This window comes from Saccopteryx bilineata, chromosome X, assembly GCF_036850765.1.
Source record: "Saccopteryx bilineata isolate mSacBil1 chromosome X, mSacBil1_pri_phased_curated, whole genome shotgun sequence".
NCBI classification, from domain to species: Eukaryota; Metazoa; Chordata; class Mammalia; order Chiroptera; family Emballonuridae; genus Saccopteryx; species Saccopteryx bilineata.
This window is the reverse complement of record NC_089502.1, coordinates 106,250,916-106,274,383: the sequence shown is the minus strand read 5'-3', so window position 1 is coordinate 106,274,383 and position 23,468 is coordinate 106,250,916. Positions and strand designations below refer to the sequence as shown.

At 37.2% G+C, this 23,468-nt stretch overlaps 1 protein-coding gene across 6 annotated transcripts in view; it reads right to left on the bottom strand.

Annotated features, from left to right (window-relative positions):
* The window catches only part of NBDY (negative regulator of P-body association), a 51,676-nt gene that overhangs the window by 5,839 nt on the left and 22,369 nt on the right, over nucleotides 1-23,468 (bottom strand). For 3 of the 6 annotated variants that reach the window (XM_066249025.1, XM_066249026.1, XM_066249024.1), the window contains one exon: nucleotides 19,669-19,719. The exons of 1 other annotated variant lie outside the window; for it this stretch is intronic. The gene's annotated coding sequence lies outside the window, so the exon portion shown is untranslated. Of the gene's footprint in view, nucleotides 1-12,723; nucleotides 12,822-13,932; nucleotides 13,952-19,668; nucleotides 19,720-23,468 lie in introns of those variants that run through there. 2 more of the 6 variants (XM_066249027.1, XM_066249028.1) reach the window with 2 other exon arrangements.

The following is a 23,468-nucleotide window of genomic DNA, read 5'->3' as shown; positions in this document are numbered from 1 at the left end:
CTCTTGGTTGACTTTGTGACTTCAGGATAACTCCGGAATCAAACTTATCCCAGAAGCCTTAGGCTCCAAGCCAACTGCCACAGACCAGCTCATGGTCCACCTCAGTGCCAAACAAAACACCGCAGACTCATTTCCAGAATAATTCCTGTGGACTACAATTCCTAGCTGACTCTCACAAACACAAGGCCCAAGCTCATCCCTACGGATTTTGGCACCAAGCCCAATCCTCTCATCCAAGACTATTCTCCAAAGACACAAGCTCCAGGTCAATCACTGGGAACACCAATGCAAGGCCATGTGAATCCCTAATAATTAATAAAATATAAAACCAGCAAAAGAAACTAATAAAGGTTCAATAAGTGATTCTAAAGAAATGGAGATTTAGTATCTCTGAAAAAGAATTCAGAAAAAATCATCTTAAAGAAATTCAGTGAACTACAAGGAAACACAGAAAGGTAAACAAAGTTAAGAAAATAATTCATGAACAAAATGAGAATTTCAACAATGAAACAGAAACCATTAAAAAGCAACAGGAAGGTTAGAGTTAAATAATACAGTGACTGAAGAAGAATTCAACAGAGTGTAAACATCAGACCCAATGAAGCACTAGAATTGGTGAACTCAAATATAAAATATTTGAAAATTTCCAGCAAGAAGCAAAAAAGAAAAAAAGAATAAAAATGAGCAAAGAATGTTTATGAATTAAGGAATACTATTAAAAGAAACAATCCACTTATTATTTTAGTCCTAGAAGGAGAAGAGAAGAACAAGGGAGAATGCTTATTTAAAGACATAATGGCTGAGAACTTTCTGAATCTAGAAAGAGATTTGGACACTCAAGTTCATAAAGCTCATAATGCCCTCAAAAGTTTCAACTTTAAAAGCATAAACTGAATTAAAAATTTCTTACATACAAGGGAGCCACGATAAGGTGGCTATTATTCCGCTCTCCTTGCAGGCCATGGGAGAATGGAATAACATATTCAACGTGCTGAAAAAACAAAACAAACAAACAAACTCCTCCCCTGACAACCAAGAATACTTTGCTTGGCAAAGCTGTCTCAGAAATGAAGAAGAAATACTTTCCCAGACAAAGAAAAGATGTGGGAGTTTGTTACTACTAAATTCGCTTTACAAACAATGCTAAAGGAAGTTCTTTAAGTTGAAATGAAAAGATGATAACATGTCAACAAATGAAAGTATAAAACTAACTGTAAAGGGAAGAATATACAGTCATGTGCCACATCATGACTTTTCAATCAACTACAAACTGCATATTCAACTTCAGTAACATAAGATTATAATGGAATTGAAAATTTTCTATTGCAAAGTAGTATGCATAATGACATCGTAATGCAATACATTATGTAGTTGTGGATGCTGGTATAAACAAACCTGCACTGACAGTCATATAAAAGTATAGCATGTACAAATTATGTATAATGCCTAATACTTGATAATGTTAAACAGATATGTTATTGGTTTATATATGATTATTGTAGAGTGTACTCTTTCCAATTATAAAAAAAATGCTGTCAAACAGTATGCTATATTACGCCAGCAGCAACCTCATTCATCTTGCAGTTATCATATCATATCACTTAATTGCCTCATTTTCTCTTGTGCTTAATTTACTCTTGTGTCATTTTATACATTATTAAGCTATTACAGGCTTGTACAGTAGAAACAATAGGCTATACCATATAACCTGGTGTGTAGTAGACTGTACATCTAGGTTTGTATAAGTATAATCTACGATGTTCACACCATGGTGACCAACAATGCATTTCTCAAAAAGTACTCCTCTTTAACTAGTGCATAACTGTAGTCAAAATCAGAATATTCAAATATTGTAATGGCAGTACACAAATCAATTTTACCTCTGGTATAAAGGTAATATTTTAAAAAGTACTAAAAATTAAGCTATAATAATGTGTTATTGAATACATCATACATAAAAGATGTTAAACATAAACTGTGGGAGGAAGATAATTTAAATTGTAGAGTTTTTATACACAGTTGAATTTATTACCTTAAAATAAATTTATATTTATAAGATATTTTATTTAAACTCATAGTAATGACAATTAAAAAACTTGTAGTAGATTTAAAAAAATAAAGAGAAAGGAATCAAAATATACAACTAAAAGTCATCAAACCAGAAATGAAGACAAAATGATGAGAGAAACTACAAGTCCTAAATTAATTTTTTTATTAAGTGAGAGGAGGGAAGGCAGAGAGACAGACTCCTGCATATGCCCTGGTGGGGATCCACTTGGCAAGTCCCTTACCAGGCAATGCTCTGCCTGGTTAGGTCTCAGCTCCATTGCTCGGCAACTGAGCTCTTTTAGTGCCTGAGGCGAGGTTGTGGAGTCATCCTCAGCACCCAGGCCAACTTTGTTTGAACCATTTGAGCCATAGCTGTAGGAGGGGAAGAGAGAGAGAGAGATGGTGGGGGAGAAGCAGATGATTGCTTCTCTTGTGTGCCCTAACTGGGAATCAAACCTGGGACTTACACACACTAGGTTGATGCTCTACTGCTGAGCCAATTTTTAAAATCATAACAGTAAATCTTTACATATCAATAATTAGTTTTAATGTAAATAAAATGAAGTATAAGACATTCTTAACTTATGTTACACTGCAAAAAGAAAAAAAAAACACATCCACATACATGCAGGAACAAAAGTGCCTTTAAGGGAACTATGGGAAAGCCTCACCCACAGATCCCCTGAACTGCCTGAACTGAACAATGCACACCACAATGACCCATGTGCCTCACCAACCCACATCCAGTGCCCTATAGCAGGTTCCTTCTATGTGTGGCTGCAATGGATAGAACAAAACAACCCAGGAGATACAGTCTACACAGAGGTCACTTCAACACAAGGACATTTTTTCAAGACTTTTTCAAGTTGTCAAGAGATAACTACTTTGCTTAATTCATATAAACAGACATAGAAAGCCAAACAAAATGAGAAGACAGAAGAAAATATTTCTAATGAAGGAACAAGAAAATTCCCTGGGGAGGGGGAACTAACGATAAAGAGGTAAGTGATTTACCTGATAAAAAAGAAAAAATAATCCAAGATGGCAACATTAAAGGTTGAAAGATGCTCCACTCACCTCCTTCCAGGACTAAGCTGGAGTTATAACTAAATTTAAGAACAATCATCCTGTAAAACCAACTCAGGACTAAACGAAGAGGAGTCTATAACCAAGAATTCACAGAAGAAGATACATTGAGACTTTTAGGAAGTGCAGAAATGTAAAAAGGCTGCCTTTGCTTCTAGGAGCAAGTGGAGCCTGAGGGTCCAGAGGGACATCTCAGCTTCAGGGAGTATTTCCCCGAGAAGAGTTGGTCCTAAGCCGCAGGCTGGGTGACCTAGCCTAAAGCACCAGACCTTAAGAGAGTTGCATTTGGTGGTGAAAATAAGTGAGGTTTCAGTCTGTGAGAAACAGATGGGAGATCCCAGAGATGTAGTAACCTTCTTAAAGGGCCAATACAGAAAATCTCGTTCAAAGCCACTTACTTTGGGATCTGGTGGAGGGAGGGCAAAGAGGTCTAGAATTGTGTGAGTAAAGTGTGAAATTGGCAGACTTGGGGAGAGGCACAGTGGGGGACAGCCACCAGAATCCCTGTGCTAAATCATTCTCCAATACCACAGTCTGCATCTTTCTTGGGAAGAGTAAACCCCTCATGAGGCATCAGCCTGGGTGAAAGTAACTGCTCTACCTTCGGGAATCTCTCTTGCCCAACTCATGGAGATTGGGTCCTGTTGAGAAGTGATGAACCTTAGCCAGGAAGCAGCAGGCTGAAAATACTCAGGGGATGACAGTGACTCAGCTATCTGACATTGAAACTGAAACTTTTACTCCCACTTTCCTGAAAATATGACCAGTGCTTCCGCTCCATGAGAGATTCAGTAGAAACTTTCAGGACTGGGGGCAGACTAAATCTCTGGGTTCCAGAGGCCACACCCACCATACTACAACTGGACACATCTTACTGAGATCTGTGAAAAGATTCAGGAAAGACTGACAACTGGGGCCTTAGGGTGTATGCCACACCCATAACCTTTCTTGATGCCTGATTAGCTCCAGCCTCTACACTTCACTAAAGGTTTTCTTTAGGGACCAAAACTAACAGGCAGCCAGCAGAAAGAAGCAGGAGGTGGATATCAGGGAATCTTGGGTTTTTTGTTGACCTGCCTCCATGTCTGGTGCTAGTAAAAGCAAACTTAGGTATGTAGCCTAGTTTCTTGTGCAGCTAGAACCAGCAGAGCCAGCCACCAACTCTGATTATTTATAGCTCTAAAAAGATTGTTGAGGGCCAGGCACAGGCACTGTCTTACACTGAACTGCACCAGGTTCTCTTCTAAGAGAGACCCAGAACCAACACATCCAGTGGTCAGCTAGAGACAGCATCAGAGGATACAACCAGCAATACTAGCAGCATATTGAAATGGAGAGCCCAGCAGGCAAAACAATCCAGCTAAAGCATATTCCATTCTCTGTGGTCAGCCCCATGCATGCATTGAACAAGTTAGGGCTTCATAGTCAGCTGATTGAAGTCCCAGATACTCTACTACACTGGGCTAAGTTCCACAGGGGAAAGGAGAGAGGCTTAGAGCTCAGATATTCAAAGTGTGAGTTCCTTGGAATTTATTGTTCAGACTTGTTGAGGGGCTTAGAAACCTTCTGGGGGAAAGGTCACAATTCAGACCAAGAAGAAAACTCTCTCAATCTTCTTCTCTGAGACCAGTCAGAAATAGCAAATATGACATCTGAAATGATGACTGCACTAGAAGGAATCAACAGCAGATTAGAAGCAAAGGCTCAAATCAGTGATTTAGAAGACAAAATAAATGTGATCACAGAAGCAGAGCAGCAATAAGAAAAGAGGCTCAGGAAGGCTGATGAAATTCTAAGAGATCTCTGTAACAGCAACAAGCAAAACAACATCCAAATCTGAGGGGTTCCTGAAGGAGGAGAGAACAAAAGGTATAGACTTGTTTGAAGAAATCATAGCTGAAAACCTCTTAAACTGATGAAGGAAAGAGCCACATAAGTTCAAGAAGCACAAAGAGTCCCATTCAAGATAAACTCAAAGAGTCCCACACTAAGACACAATTAAAATGCCAAAGATAAGAGACAGAAAAAAATCTTAAAAATTACAAGAGAAAAGCAGTTAATTACCAACAATGGAGCCCCCATAAGGCTGTCATCTGACTTCTCAACAGACACACTTCAGGTCAGAAAGGATTAGTAATATTCAAAGTGATTCAAAACAAGAACTTACAAATACAACCAAAACTACTCTATCCAGCAAAGCTATCACTTAAAATTGAAGGAGAAATAAAGAGATTCCTAGACAAAAAAAACAAAACAAAACAAAACAAAAAAACAAACTCCAGTAGTTCATTACCACCAAACCGGCATTGCAAAAAATGTTAAAGTGCTAGCTATAAGAGGAAAATAAAAAAGAAATCAAGAGGAAGGGGAAAATAAGTTTAATGAATAAAATGCCAATAAATAAGTACATATCAATAATAACCTTAAATGTAAATGGATTTAATACTACAATCAGAAGACATAAGGTCACTGAATGAATAAGAGAACCATGGCCCATGTATATGCTGTCTACAAGAGTCCCAACTCAGAACAAAAGATACTCATAGACTGAAAGTAAAGCAATAAAAAAAATATTTCATGCAAATGGATATTAAAAAAAAGTTGGGGTAGCAATAATTATATCTGACAAAGGTTATTGTAAGAGACAAAGAAGGTCATTACATAATGATAAAGGGAGGAATCCAACAAGTAGATATAGCCATTGTAAATATTTATGTATTCAGTATAGGGGCACCTAAATATTTAATGCAGACTTTGGTGGACACATAAAGTGAGTGATCGACACCAAAGCAGTCAGAGTGGGATTTTAAAATCCTACAGACATCAATGGATAGGACCTCCAAACAAAAAAATCAACAAAGAAACAGTAGTCTTAAATGACACACTAGATCAACTGTATTTAATTGATATCTTCAGAATATTTCACCCCAAAGCAGCAGAATGTACATTCTTTTCAAGTGTGCATGGAACATTTTCTAGGATACTCTGCATATTAGGACACAAAACAAGTCTCAATAAATTTAAGATTGAAATCATACCAAGCATCTTCTCTGACCACAATGGCATGAAACTAGAAATCAACTACAGTAGAAACACTGAAAAACATGCAAACACTTGAGATTGAATAGCATGTTATTAAATAACAAATAAATTAACAATGAGATCTAAAAAGAAACAAAAAATTTCCTTGAGGTCCTGGCTGGTTGGTTCAGTGGTAGAGTGTTGGCTGATCAGGTATGTGGATTTCCCAGGTTTGATTCTCAGTCAGGGCACACAGGAGAAGTGCTTATCTGCTTCTTCACCCCACCCCTTCTCATTTCTCTCTCTCTCTCTCTCTCTCTCTCTCTCTCTCTCTCTCTCTCTGTCCTGCAGCCATGGCTTGATCAGATTGACTTGGTGCTAGGCGCTAAGGATGGCTCCATGGCCACTGCCTCAGGCACTAAGATGAGTTTGATTGCTGAGCAATGAAGCAATGCCCCAGATGGGCAGAGCACTGCCCTCTAGTGGGCTTGTCACATGGATCCCAGTCTGGGCACATGCAGGAGTCTGTCTCTCTCTCTTCTGCTCTTACTGAAAAAAAATTTCCTTGAAACAAGTGAAAATGAACATATGGCAACCTAAAATCTATTGGACACAGTGAAAGCAGTCCTGTGATGGAAGTTCATAGCATTACAAGCATACCTCAAGAACCAAGAAATATCTCAAATAAACAATCTAAACCTGCACTTAAAATAACTAGAAAAAGAACAATGAAAAAATCTCTGAGAAAGTAGAAGAAAAAATATGTAAGGTCAGAGAGGAAATAAATGATATAGAGGCTAAAATAATACACATGATCAAGGAAACCAAGAGCTGGTTATTTCAAAAGGTAAGCAAGACTGACAAGTCTTTCACTAGAGTCATCACAAGAAAAAAATTAAAAGACCCAAATAAATAAAATTAGAAATGAATGGCAGAAGTAACAACTGAAATCACAAAATTACGAAGGATTATAAGAAAATACAATGAAGAACTAGATGCCAAAAAAATGGACAACCTGGATGAAATGGATAAATTCCTAGAAATATACAATATTCCAAAATAGAATCTGAAAGAATCAGATAAACTAAGTTGACCGATTATAACACATGAAATTTAAATATTTATCAAAAACCTCCCAGCATACAAAGGCCATGGGCCAGATAGCTTCAAAGATTAATTTTACCAAACATTCAAGGAAGAACTAACACCTATCTTTTTCAAGCTATTCCAAAAAATTTAAAGAGGAAGGAACACTTCCAAGGTCATTTCCTGAGACAAGCATAAGCTAACTCCAAAACCAAGTAAAGACAATACAAAGAAAGAAAACTATCAGCCAATATCCCTGATGAACATAGACACTAAAATTCTCAACTAAATGTTAGCAAACTGAATCCAGCAATACATTAAAAAGATCATACATCATGATCAAGTGTGATTTATTGCAGGCATGGCTGGTACAATATTTGTAAATCAATAAATGTGACTCATCACATACACAATATGAAAGATAAAAATCACACGATCATATCAATAAGTGCAGAAAAAACATTTGATAAAATCCAGCACTCATTTATGACCAAAAAAATCTCAGCAAAGTGAGAATGGAGGGAACATACCTCAACAAAATAAAGGCCATGCATGACAAACCAATACCCAACTTCATAATCAATAGACAAAAATTAAAGCAATCCCCTTAAGATCAGGAACAAGACAGGAGTCTCCCCTTTCACCATTCTTATTCAAAATAGTACTGGAAGTCCTCACCATAGCACTCAGACAAGAAGAAATAAAAGGCATCCAAATGAGAAAGGAAGAAGTAAATCTTTTGTATTTGCTGATGACATGAAATCCTAAAGTCTCCACTAAGAAACTACTAGGTCTAATAAATGAATTTGACAAAGTGGCAGGATATAAAATTAATATTCTGAAATCAGTGGCATTATTATACACCAATAATGAACTGCTAGAAAGAGAAATTTAGGAAACAATCCCATTCATTATTGCAATAAAAAAGACACCTAGGAATAAATAAAACACCTAGGAATAAATTTAACCAAAGAGGTAAAAGACTTACACTTGGAATTTTATAGGACACTGAAGAAAGTAATTAAGAAATATACAAACAAGTGGAAGCATATGCCATGTTCATGGATAAAAAGAATTATCATTAAAATGTCCACACTACCCAAAGCAAACTAAAGATTCAATGCAATTTTTATTAAAATAGCAATGGCACACTTCATAAATTTAGAACTAATATTCGAAAAATTTATATGCAAACAAAAAAGAACCCAAATATCTTCTGCAATCTTGAAAAGAACAAAATGGGAGGTATCAAGCTATGTTACCAGACCATTGTAATCTAATCTGCCTACTACTGGCATAAGAACAGGCTTACATATCAGTGGAACAGAATAGAGAACCCAGAAATAAACCCACGCTTTTATAGTCAATTAATATTTGACAAAAGAGGCAAGGGTGTTCAATGGAGTGAAGACAATCTCTTTAATAAATAGTGTTGGGAACATTGGACAAGTACATACAAAAAAAATGCAACTAGTCCACCAACTTACACCATTAACAATAATAAACTTAAAATGAATAAACAGCTTAAATGTAAATCATGAAACCATAAAACTTCTAGGAAAAAACAGGCAGTAAACCCTCAGACATTTCCTGTAGTAATATTTTTGTCAATATATATCTTCAAGCAACTAAATAAAGGACAAAAATAAACAAATGAGACTATATCAAACTAAAAAGGTTTTGCACAGCAAAAGGCACTATTAGCAAAATTAAAAGACAATGCACTCTATAGGAGAACATATTCACCAATACAGTTGATAAGGAGTTAATAACAAAAATTTATAAAGAACTCATAAAACTCGGCCCTGGCCGGTTGGCTCAGCGGTAGAGCGTCGGGCTGGCGTGCAGGGGACCCGGGTTCGATTCCCGGCCAGGGCACATAGGAGAAGCGCCCATTTGCATCCCCATCCCCCCTTCCTCTCTGTCTTTCTCTTCCCCTCCCGCAGCCAAGGCTCCATTGGAGCAAAAGATGGCCGGGGTGCTGGGGATGGCTCCTTGACCTCTGCCCCAGGCGCTTGAGTGGCTCTGGTCGCGGCAGAGCGACGTCCCGGAGGGGCAGAGCATCGCCCCCTGGTGGGCGTGCCGGGTGGATCCCGGTCGGGTGCATGCGGGAGTCTGACTGTCTCTCCCCGTTTCCAGCTTCGGAAAAAAAAAAAAAACTCATAAAACTCAATACGAGGAAGACAAAATATCCAATTATAAAAAGAGCAAAATAGCCTGACCAGGCGGTGGCACAGTGGATAGAGCGTTGGATTGGGATGCGGAGGACCCAGGTTTGAGACCCCAAGGTTGCCAGCTTGAGTGCTGGCTCATTTGGTTTGAGCAAAGTTCACCAGCTTGGACCCAAGGTTGCTGGCTCGAGTAAGGTGTTACTCGGTCTGCTGAAGGCCCGCAGTCAAGGCACATATGACAAAGCAATCAATGAACAAGTAAGGTGTCACAACGAAAAACTGATAATTGATGCTTCTCATCCCTCTCCCTTCCTGTCTGCCTGTCCCTATCTATCCCTCTCTCTGACTGTCTCTGTAAGAAAACAAACAAACAACAAAAAGCAAAATACCGGAAGAGACAGTTCCCCAGAGGACACAGGGATGGCCCAATAGGCATATGAAAAATGCTCAATATCACTAATCATCAGAAAAATGCTAATTAGGATGATGTCAGAGTAATGGTAGTGTGAGAGATACACCTGATCTCTCCCTTTGAAATTTTAATATATTGAACTATAATACAGTGAAGGAACTCCAGCTGGGCTCACAGGTGCACATGAAAGATGTACACATCAAATGGACTAAAGTGGGATGGGCTGAAAAGGGGAGCTGAAGATAAAACACATTTGTGGTGGGCTCTAGAGAGGAGACAAACCCAGAATGACTGGGCTTTTTTTTTCTCTGCTGGACCATGGAGAGGAGGCAGGCTCAAGCTGTCTGGGTTTATTCTGAGGGGTAGGTAGAGGGAAACCTAGAGTGACTGGGTCTCCTTCTGAAGGGAGGAGGGGTGAGATAAGAGGGGCAGAGGGGGAGATGCCTGAAACCTGCACTCCTCAAAGAAAGAGAAAACTAAAGTGTGCCCCGCCAGCATCCCAGATCCCACCTCCCTCAACTCACGGGTATAGAGAGTGGGCAGAGACAAACCCCACAGCCAACTCTCCAGAACCACTCTCTCTCCTGAATAACTGGTGCTCTATATCTGGTCCCCAGGTCTGTTGAGACGTGGGGAGGAGCGCCTGGAAGCCTGAGATCACCATTACTAGAGCCGAAAAGCTGGACAGCCAAAGATGTGATGCTCTCACAACATGCCCCACTCACCAACACAGCTGCAGCCATCCTATATAATTGTGATGGCACCATCTCAGCAGAACACAGCACAGGAATTTCAAAGAGCTAAAACATGTAAGACAGAAACACCCTACTGAAAGAAAACAGTAAACTCTCAAAACCAAAATTTATTTTTTTAATTTTTTTCCTTTTTTCTTATATTTTGATCTGTTTTCTGTTGTTTTTCTTTTTTTTGTTGTTGTTTTTTTTTTTCATCTTTCCGAAGCTGGAAATGAGGAGGCAGTCAGACAGACTCCTGCATGCGCCCGACCGGGATCCACCCGGCATGCCCACCAGGGGGCGATGCTTTGCCCCTTTGGGGTGTCGCTCTGTTGCGTCCAGAGCCATTCTAGCGCCTGAGGCAGAGGCCACACAGCCATCCCCAGCGCCCGGGCCATCTTTGCTCCAATGGAGCCTCGTTGTGGGAGGGGAAGAGAGAGACAGAGAGGAAGGAGAGGGGGAGGGGTGGAGAAGCAAATGGGCGCCTCTCCTGTGTGCCCTGGCCGGGAATCGAACCCGGGACTCCTGCACGCCAGGCCGATGCTCTACCACTGAGCTAACTGGCCAGGGCTGTTGTTTTTCTTTTTACCTGTCACTAATTTTTAAATTTTTATACACTTTATTGTATTGTTTAATTTTAAATTTTTATTACTTTAGCTTTTTTTTTTAGAGTTCTTAACAATATCACTATCAAATGCCACCAAAGAAGAAATCAAATACCATGGCTATACAAGACAGAAATATACTTCAGAAAGAATATGAAAAACCTCCAGGAAAAAATTTCAATCACATGGAATCCTTGGGGTTAAATGATAGAGAAATCAAAATTGAAGGTTTGAAAACACTCAGTGAGATGTGAGAAAACACCAACAGAAAATTTAATGAGCTCAGCAATGAAATTGAATCTTTAAAAACAGAGATGAAGAACTCAATACATGATTTGAAAACTGAGGTAACATTTTTATCAAATAGAACAAGTCAGAGAGAGGAAAGAATCAGTGACATCAAAGAGAGGCAACTAGAGCCTGACCAGGTGGTGGTGCAGGCAACAGAGCACTGGACTGGGGCACGTAGAACCCAGGTTTAAAGCACTGAAGTTGCCAGCTTGAGCTCAGGCTCATCTGGTTTGAATAAGGCTCACCACCTTGAGGCAAAAATCACTGGCTCGAGCAAGGGGTCACTCGGTCTGCTGTAGCCCCCTGGGTCAAGGCACATATGAGAAAGCAATCAATGAACAACTATGATGCCATAATGAAGAATTGATGCTTCTCATCTCTCTCCCTTCCTGTCTGTTCTTATCTGTTCCTCTCTTTGTGTCTGCACAAAAAAAAAGACAGGTCATTAGAGATGCTACAGAGAGAAAAGGAGAGACACGCAAAAATTAAGCAAAAAAGTAGAACTCTGCAAGAATTATCTGACTCCATCAGAAAAAGCAAGATAAGAATAATGGGTATATCAGAAGAAGAGAGGAAGATGGTCATAGAGAGCAAATTGAAACAAATAATTGATGAGAATTCCCCATGCCTATGCAAAGAGATAGAGCCTCATATCCAAGAAGTAAACAGAATGCTGAGTTACCTCAGCCCAAACAGATCTATTTCAAGGCGTATTGTAATAAAATTGTCAAATATCAAAGACAAAGAAAGAATCCTCAAGGCAACTAGGGAAAAGAACATAACATAAAAAGAAAAGCCTGTTAGATTTTCATTAGAATTCTCAGCAGAAACTCTACAAGCCAGAAGACAGTGGACCCAAACTTTCAAAGTACTGAAAGAGAGGAATTACAAGCAAGAATACCATATCCAGCAAAGTTATCTTTCAAATATGAAGGAGAAATAAACACTTTTATAGACATACCAAAGCCGGAAATTCTCAATGGAGTTATTTGACCAAACGCAAAGAATAAAACATATCAAAACTACGAGTAAAAGCTCCAATAAGGTCACAATAAAAACAAAGATTATCGGCCTGACTGGACGGTGGTGCAGTGGATAGAGTGTCGGACTAGGATGCAGAGGACCCAGGTTCAAGATCCTGAGGTTGCCAGCTTGAGCGCGGGCTCATCTGGCTTGAGTAAAAAGCTCACCAGCTTGGACCCAAGGTCGCTGGCTTGAGCAAGGGGTTACTCGGTCTGCTGAAGGCCCACGGTCAAGGCACATATGAGAAAGCAATCAATGAACAAATAAGGTGTCGCAGCGAAAAACTGATGATTGATGCTTCTCATCTCTCTCCATTCCTGTCTGTCTGTCCCTCTTTCTGTTCCTGTAAAAAAAACCAAAAACGAAACACAAAGATTATCTGTGACAACAATAACATAAAAGGGGAGAGGATAAAGATCTGTAGTTACAAATGAGGACAATGTGTAGAAGCACTCATAAAACAAAGGACTGTTATACATATGAACATATTTCTCTTAATAACTTAATGGCAACCACTCACAAAAAGCCACTTCTAAAATATGCAGCTTAAAAAATGAAGAAACAGGGGAGAGAGAGATAGAATACTACCAAAAAAAACACAACAAACCACCAAACTGGCATAAACACAATAGAGAAGGACCAAAGGAGACATAAGCTATCAGAAAACAAAACATAAAATTTCTATAGGAAATCCTCAATTGTCAATAATTACCCTATATATAAATGGACAAATAATTTTGCCAAATACACACAATGGAGAAAAGAAAGCCTCTTCAATAAATGGTGCTGGGAAAATTGAAAAGCAACAGCAAAAACATGAATATTGACTACAGTTTGTTCCCCTGCACAAAAAGTAATTCAAAATGGATCAAGACCTAAATATAAGTTCTGAAATTATAAATTACATCGAATAAAATATAGATACCAAATAATGGACCTTGGCCATAGAGAACAATTCATGAATTTGACCCCAAAGGCAGGGGAAATAAATGCAAAAATAAATAAACTGGCCTATATCAAACTTAAAATTTTCTACACAGCAAAAGAAATTGACAACAAAACAAACAGGCAGACAATCAAATGTGAAATGATATTTGCAAATAACAGCTCTGATAAGGGGTTAATATTCAAAATATATAAAGAACTCATGGCCCTGGATGGCTAGCTCAGTGGTAGAGCATTGGCCTAGCATGTGGATGTCCTGGGTTTAATTCCTGGTCAGGGCACACAGGAGAAGCGCCCATCTGCTTCTCCACTCTTTCTCCTCTCCTTTCTCTCTGTCTCTCTCTTCCCCTCCCATAGCCAAGGTTCCACTGGAGCAAAGTTGGTTCAGGTGCTAAGGATGGCTCCATGGCCTCCACCTCAGGTGCTAGAATGGCTCTGATTGCAGCAGAGCATCACCCCCTGGTGGGCATTTCAGGTGGATCCCAGTCAGGCGCATACGGGCGTCTGTCTCTCTGCCTCCCCACTTCACTACAAAAAAATACAGAAAAAAAGAAAAAAGTAAAAAAAAGAACTCACAAAGCTCAGCAACAAACAAAAACATTCCAATTAAAAATGGGGAGAGGGCCTGAGCAGACACTTCTCCAAGAGGACATACAAATGGCCAACAGATATATGAAAAGATGTTCATCTTCATTAGCTATTTGAGAAATGGAAATCAAAACTACAATGAGATACCACCTCAAACCTGTTAGATTGGCTATTATCAACAAGAAAGGTAATAGCAAGTGTTGTAGAGGATGTGGAGAAAAAGGAACCCTCATTCACTGCTGGTAGGAATACAACTTAGTAAAACCATTATGGAAGAAAGCATGGTGGGTCCTCAAAAAATTAAGAACTAAACTACCATTATGAACCAGTGATCCCTCAACTTTTTATCGACGCCAAAACCTCAAAACATTGGTACACAAAGACACATGCACTCCCATGTTTATTGTAGCATTATTTACAGTGGCCATGTCACTGAAACAACCATAGTGTTCTTTGATAGAAGACTGGACAAAAAACATGTGGTAAATATATACAATGGAATACTGCTCAGCCATAAGAAATGATGGCATATCGCCATTTATGACAACATAGATGGACCTTGTGAATATTATATTGAGGGAAATAAGTAAATCATAAAAGCTAAGAACTGTATGATTTCACACATAGGTGGGATATAAAACTGAGACTTGCAGACATAGGTAAAAGTGAAGTGGTTACTAGGGAGATGGAGACATGGGGGGAGAAAGTCCGGGTAATAATGGAAAGAAGTACAAATACATGGTGATGAAAAATGATTTGACTTTGAGTGATGAGTATACCACATAATCAACAGTTCAAATGTTATAGAAATGTTTATCTGAAATCTATGTACACAGTTTGATAAAATTCACCCCATTAAATTTAATTTTATAAATAAAATTTTTTAAAAAATGAGGAATGCAAATTAAAACAACAAAGAGATATCTCTTCACACCTCCCAGAATAGCTTTCATTAACAAATCAACACACAATAAATGTGGGCAAGGCTGTGGAAAAGAGGGAATTCTCTGGCACTACTGGTGAAAATGGAGCTTTGTCCAGCCACTGTGGAAAGCAGTATAAAGATACCTCAAAAAAAAAAAAAAAAAGAAAAGTAAAACTTGCTTTTCCACTCAGCTATCCCACTTCTAGTAATATGTCCTAAAGATCCCAAAACACTAATTCAAAAGAAGGTATGCACCACTATGTTCATTGCAGCATTGTTTGATATACCCAAGATGTTGAAACAGCCCAGGTGTTCACCAGTGGATGAGTAGATAAAAATGCTACCATACATTTACACAATGGAATATTATACAGCTGTAAAAAAGAATGAAATCTTACCCTTTGCGACAGCATGGTTGGACCTGGAGATTATTATGTTAAGTGGAATAAGCCAGGCAGCAAAAGACAAATATCATGGACTCTCTCTTATATGTAGACTCTAATAAACACCATAAAATGAGGAACAAAGTAGAAACAGAGGTAAGGTAACAGGGAACAGGTGGATAGTTGTCAGAGGGCAGGGGATAGAGGGGATGGAATCAAAGAAGGTGAAGGCATTAGACAAAATCATACATACATAGCACATATATGTAAACATCAGGGTAGCAATAGCCAGAGGGGAAGCAGGGAAGTGGGCATGGGGTGGGAGGAGTTTAGGGGACATGAGGGTGAAAGAGACTTTGCATGGGGCATGGGGGGCACAATGTGGTGTGTAGAAGTTGTGACATTGTGTAGGACACTTGAAACCATGTCAAAACAGTAAATTACAAATTAAAATTAAAAACAGAAATTAAATAGAACACATTACAGCACTTACTATAGAAATACAAAGAAACATAAGAGGCTACTATGTACAGTTACACATGAAAAAAAGCTGGAAAACATATGCCCTTCCAAAACTGAATGAAAAGAAATACAAAATTTGAACAGATCAATTACTGTGAAGTAGACTGAATCAGTAATAATAAGGTTCCCAACAGAAGTCCAAAACAAGATGGCTTCATTGCCGAATTCCATCAAAAAGTAAAAGATAACTACTACAAATCCTTCCTAAACTTTTCAAAAAACAGAAGAGGAGCAAACATTTTCTCACTCATTTTGCAAGACTAGAATTACCAAGTATCCCCAATGAAAATACTTACTAAAATTCTCAATAAAACATTAGCAAACTGAATTCAACAGCACATGAAAGTGATTATATGGTAGGATCAGACAGACTTATTTCAGAGGTGCAAGGATGATTCAGCACACACACACACACACACACACACACACACACACACACACACAACAGTATGATGCACCACTAACAAAAGAAAGGATAAAAATCAAATAATCATCTCAATAGATGCAAAAAAGTTAGACAAAACTAATCGTATGTTTATGATAAAGGAAAATAAACTCTCAACAAATTGGATATAGTGCAAATATACCACCATATAATAAACGCAGTATAGGACAAGCTCACAGCTAACATATCCAGCAGAGAAAAGCTAAGCTTTTCTTTTAACATCAGAAGCAACACAAGGATGCCTACCCCTTGCCACTTCCTTTGAACTTAGTACCATCAGACCTATAGCATAATTAGGCAAAAAATATATATATTCAAATTAGAAAGGAATAAGTAAAACTATATCTCTGTTTACAGATTATATATTATATATAAAAAACCCTAAATGGTCCAAAATCTACAAATAAATAAATGTGATACATATTAACAAAACAAAGGATAAAAATCGCATGATCACATCAACAGATGCAGAAAAACCATATCAAAAATTCAACATCCATTTATGATTAAAAAATCTCTCAACAAAGTGGGTATGGAAGAAATATAACTCAAAATATACTGCTCACAAAAATTAGGGGATATTTTACAGTTTCATATTTAGTTTTGAAATATCCCCTAATTTTTGAGAGCAGTATATTAAAGGTCATAGATTAAAAACCTGTAACTTATATCAAACCCAATGATGAAAAGTTGAAAGATTTTCCTCTAAACTCACAAAGAAGATAATGCCTGCCCTGTGGTGGTGCACTGGATAAAGCATTGACCTGGATTGCTGAGGTTACTGGTTTGAAACTCTAGGCTTGCCGAGACACATATGGGAGTTGTTTCCTGTTCCTCCCCCTTCTCTCCCTCTCTATCTCTTTCTGTCTCTTTCTTTTCTAATATAAATAAATAAAATATTAAAAAGAAAAGAAAAAAAGACAAGGATATCCACTCTTTCCACTTTTATTGAACATAATATTGGAAGTCACAGCTACAGCAATTACTTGGGGGGAAATAAGGCATCCAAATGAAAAATAAAGAAGTAACACCATCTCTGTTTGCAAATGATCTAATATATTGTACAGAAAACCCTAAAGGCTTCACTAAAATACTACTAGAACAAATATATGAATTGAGTAAAATTATAGAATACAAAATTAATATACAGAAACTGGCTTCCTTTCTATACAGTAAGGAAGTATCAGAAAGATAAAAATTTAAAACCCCATTTACAACTGCATTAAAAAGAATAAAATACATGAAGAGAAATATAACCAAGGAGGCGAAAAATCTCTATATGGAAACCGTGAGCAATTGAAGAAATTGAAGACAATATGAATAAATGGAAAGATATACCATATTCACAGATTAGAAGAATTAATATTGTTAACATGTCCTTACTACCCAAAAGGTCCTACGGATTTAACGCAATACCCATCAAAATATCAATAGTATTTTTCACAGAACTAAAACAAAATTTCTAAAATTTGTATGGAACCACACACACAGACACATACACACACACAAAACCTTGAACACCAAAGAAATTCTGAGAAAGACAAACAAAGGTAGGAATATCGTATTCCCTGGTGTCAAACTATACTGCAAAGCTACAGTAATCAAAACAGTATGTTCTGGCATTAAAAAAGACATATGGAGCAATGGAGTAGAATTGAGAACCCAGAAATAAACCCATATGTATATGGTCATTTAATCAATTACAAAGGAGGCAAGACTATCCAATAAGGCAAAAACAGTCTGTTTAATAGTTGGAAAAACTGGAGATATATATGCAAGAAAAGGAAACTGGAATATTATCTTATACCATATATAAATGCAATTTCAAAATAAAGACTTGAATGTAAGACTTGAAACCATAAAACTACTAGAAAAAAATATAAGCAATATATTATTTGACTTTGGTCTTAGCAATATTTTTTGTACCAGTCTGCTCAGACAAGGGTAACAACAACAAAAATAAATAAATGAGATTACATCAAAATAAAATATTTTGTACAGTTAAAAAAGTAACTTACTGAATGAAAAAATATACTTGCAAGTCATATACCTTATAAAAAGTTAATATTCAAAATCTATAAAAAAAACTTACAAATGTTAATATAAAAAAACTGTTAAAAATAAGAAAGCAAATGATTTCAATAGACATTTTATCAGGGAAAACATACAATGGCCAACATGCACATGAAAAGATGCTTAACATCACTAATCATCAAGGAAATGCAAATCAAAACCACAAGGTATCACTTCATCATATCTGTCAGAATGGCTATTATCCAAAAGACAAAAATAGCAAGTGTTGGCAATGATATGGAGTAAAGGTAAAACTTATACACTGTTGGTGGGAATGTAAAATGGTGCAGCCACTACAAAAAACAGTATGGAGATTCCTCAAAAAATGAAAACTGAAACTTTTAGACTCTGGCTGGTTTGCTCAGTGGTAGAGCATTGGTTCGGTGTGTGGAAGTCCCAGGTTTGATTCCTGATCAGGGCACACAGAGAAGCGATCATCTACTTCTCCATGATTCCCTCTCCCCTTCTCTTTCTCTTCCCCTTCCACAGCCATGGCTCAAATGGTTCAAGCAAGTTGTCCCTGGGCGCTAAGTATGGCCGCATGGCCTCGCCTCAGGTGCTAAAATAGCTCGGTTGCCCAAGAAACAAAAACAGTGGTCTAAGATGGGCAGGACATTGCCCTGTAGAGGACTTGCCAAGAGGATCCATTTGGGGCACATGTGGGAGTCTGTGTGTTTGCCTCCCTGTCTCTCACTTAATTTTAAAAAATGTTATAAAAATATAAAACAAAGCAAAGAAAATCTTATATAATTCACTAATTCCATTTTTGCAAAGAAACAAAATCAAAGAGTTATGTATACCCTTACATTCACTGTAACATTATTTACAAATTGCAAAGATATAGAGACAACCTAAGTGTCCATCAATAGACTAATGGGTAAAGAAGATTACATACACACACGTGTGTATATATGTATGTATATATATATATATATATATATATGTATATAATACACTTAGACATATAAAGAATGAAATCTTGCCAGTTGTGGTACCATGGATGGACCCAGACAGTATTATTTTAAGTGAAGTAAGTCAGGCAAAGAAAATACCATATGATTTCACTTATTAAGTGAAACAAATGAATAAACAAAACAAAACAGAAATATACTTATAGATACAGAGAAATAAACTGGTGGTCACTAAAAGGGAAAGAGGTTAGGCAGTGAGTGAAAAGATAAAGGGACTAAGAGGTACAAACTTTAGCTTAAAAAATAAATAAGTCTTGGAAATATAAAGTACAATGGAGGAAATATAGTCAATAATACTATAATAACTTTGTATGGTGACAGATGGTAACTAGACTTACCATGAGGATCATTACAGAATGCATATAAATATCATTCACTATGATGTACACCTGAAACAAATTAAGATATTGTATGTCAATTATGTGTTAATAAAAAATTAAAATAAAAAAATCTTAAAAACTACACTATAAGACTTTTAGAACTAATGATCAAATTTAATAATGCTGCAGAACACAAAATCAATACACAAAATCTATTGTTTCTATACACTAATAATGACATATCAGAAAAGCAAATTAATATAATAGTACCATTTACAAGCATCAAAAAAATAAAACATATTGGAAAAATAATTGAAGTAAAAGACTTATACACTGAAAACCATAAGACATTGCTGAAAGATATATCTATGTTCGTGGATGGAAAAAAAATACTGTGAAAATATCCTTACTACCAAAACAATTTATAGATTCCATGCATTCCTTAGCAGAAATCCAATGGCATTATTCACAAAATAGAAAAAAAATCCTAAAATTTGTATAGAACAAAAAAAAACCCAAAATCAAAGCAATCTTCAGAAAGTGAAAAAAATCTTGATTTCAAACTTTATCATGAAGCTATACTAATCAAACTATGGTACTGACATTAAAACAGACACATAGATCAATGTAAAAAAATGCAGAGTTCAGAAATAAAACCAGACATATATGTTCAATTAATTTATAACAAAGGAGCCAAGAATACTGTATACACGAGGAAAGATAAATTGTGTTGAGAAAATTGTATACTCACATGCTAAAATATGAAACTGAACCACTATCTTATGCCATACACACAAAAGAAAACTTAAAATGGATTCAAGTATTTAATAAAAGGCCTAAAGCCATAAACACATAGAAGAAAACATAGACAGTAAGTTCCTTGACACTGGTCTCAGAAGTGTGGATTAGATTTCAAAAGCAAAAATAACATAATAGGACTACATCAAACTAAAAATATTTTGCCTAGCAAAAGAAATCATCAATAAAATGAAAAATGCCACCTACCAAATAAAAAGAAAGTATTTTCAAACCATACAACCAATAAAGGATTAAAATCCAAAATATATAAAGAACTCATACATCTCAAAAATAACAAAATAACCCAAATGATCTTATTAAAAATGGGTAAAAGATCTGAATGGAGATTTTTCTAAAGATGTACAGGTGGTCAACAGGCATATGAAAAGATGTTCAACATCACTAGTTATTAGAGAAATGTAAATCCAAACCACAATGAGATATCACCTCACTGTTAGAATGATTATAATAAAAAAGACAAGAAATAAGTACTGGAGAGGATGCAGAGAAACATGAACCTTTGTATACTACTGGTGGGAATGTACAGCCACTATGAAAAACTGTAGAAAGATGCTCAAAAATATTTAAGACTACGTCTTGGCTGGTGGTTCAGTGGATAGAGCACTGACCTGGTATATGGATGTCCTGGATTTAATTCCTAGCCAGTGCACAGAGAAGTGACCATCTGCTTCTCTCACCCTCCATCTTCCCTTTTTCTCCCTCTATCCCTCCCACAGCACAATTGGTTAGCAGGGGTCCCCAAACTTTTTTTACACAGGGGGCCAGTTCACTGTCCCTCAGACCGTTGGAGGGCCGGACTATAAAAAAAACAATGAACAAATCCCTACGTACACTGCACATATCTTATTTTAAAGTAAAAAAACAAAACGGGAACAAAGACAATATTTAAAATAAAGAACAAGTAAATTTAAATCAACAAACTGACCAGTATTTCAATGGGAACTATGCTCCTCACTGACCACCAATGAAAGAGGTGCCCCTTCCAGAAGTGCAGCGGGGCCGGATAAATGGCCTCGAGGGGCTGCATGCAGGCCGTAGTTTGGGGACCCCTAGGTTAGAGTATGGCCTCAGGCACTGAGGATAGCTCCCTTGGGCCAAGCACATCAGCCTCAGGTGCTAAAAATAGCTTGGTACTTGAGTTTTGGCCTAAGAGAGGGGTTGCGGGGTAGATCCCAGTCGAGGCACATGTAGGAGTGACAAAAAAAAAAAAAAAAAAAAAAAGAAAGAAAGAAAAAGAAAAAAAAGACTAAAACTACCATATGATCCACCTATACCACTCCTGGGTATTTAACCAAATATGAAAACATATATGCACCCCTGTTCATTGCAGCATTATTTATAATAGCCAAGATATAGAAACAATATAAAGGTTTATCGACAAGTAAGTCAATAAGTGATAGATATATCACCATCATTCTGACCAGGTGGTGGCGCAGTGGATAGAGTGTCAGACTGGGACGTGGAGGACCCAGGTTCGAAACCCCAAAGTTGCAAGCTTGAGTGTGGGCTCACCAGCTTGAGTGTGGGGTTGATGGCTTGAGCATGGGATCATAGACATGATCCCGTGGTCGCTGGCTTGAGCAAGGGGTCACTTGCTCTGCTATAGCCACCCAGTCAAATAAGAATGCAATCAATGAACAACTAAGGTGCTGTAACAAAGAATTGATGTGTCTCATCTCTTTCCCTTCCTGTCTGTTCCTATCTGTCTCTCTCTCTCTGACTGTCTGTCTCTGTCAAAAAAAAAAGGATATATCATTATCATACATACACACACATGGAAATACTATTCTGCCATAAAAAGGTGATATCTTGCCATTTGTGAAAACATGTATGGTCCTTGAGGGTATCATGCTCAGTGACATAAGTCAGGGAGAAAAACATAAATACCATACCACTGCACCATACCACTGTGTGGTATATAAGACAAAATTCATAGAGGCAGACAATAGATTATTCTTTAGCAGAGATGAAATCGGAATGGAGGGAATGTGAATCAGATAAAGAGTCGATTTTACAGTGGGGATTGGAAACTATACTTTGGTAGTTAGCATTATGTAGTAAATACAGATGTTGAATTATAAATATCGCACACATGAAACCTATATAATGTTATAAACAAATACTAACTATAATAAAAATATTAATTCCCTCTTTTATTAGAAGGTATGTGGTACATATAGTCCAGTTGCAGAAAATTTTCTGCATGTTATACCCATGCAGACCCTTATATATGCTCTTTATGGTTGAGACTAATAGTCACACAACTGGCTTTCATTCACCTTTTTGCTGGTGTCATGGCTGACTTTGGAAGCTTGGAGGAGTTGATATATATGATTTGAAAATTCTGCCAAAACTAAAATTATAATAGATTTATCTTAATATATATATTATATTGTTCCATGCACATATATAGTTCTTTTATTTTACTCATGTCACTTGACCTTTATAACAACTTATGAGTAAAATGTTACAGATATTTATTATCCTAATTTACAGAGATAAAAATTGGACTCAGAAGTTCAGGTAATTTAATCAGAAAATAAAGAAATTATATTTGAACCCAGGTTTTGTGATTTCAGAAAAGATTATCTTATAACAACATAAAATACTTCCAGTAAATGTCAATTTTCCTTAAAAATGAGTCTCATAACCATAGTCTTTAAAAGAAAAATAATGTTGCCTGACTACGCAGTCATGCCGTGGACAGTGTCAGCCCAGGATGCAGTGAACCCAGGTTGGAAACATCAAGGTCACTGGCTTGAATGCAGGATTACTGGCTTGTGCATGGGATCATATATATGAACACATGGTCACTGGCTTGAGCCCAAAGGTCACTGGCTCTTCTGTGGCCCTGCCTCCCTAGTCAAGGTACATATGAGAAAGCAATTGATGACAACTAAGGTTCCATAATGAAGAATTGATGCTTCACATCTCTCTCCCTGTCTGTCTGTCCCTCTCGCACGCTAAAAAAAGTTACACTCTCTTAGTATGCCTATATA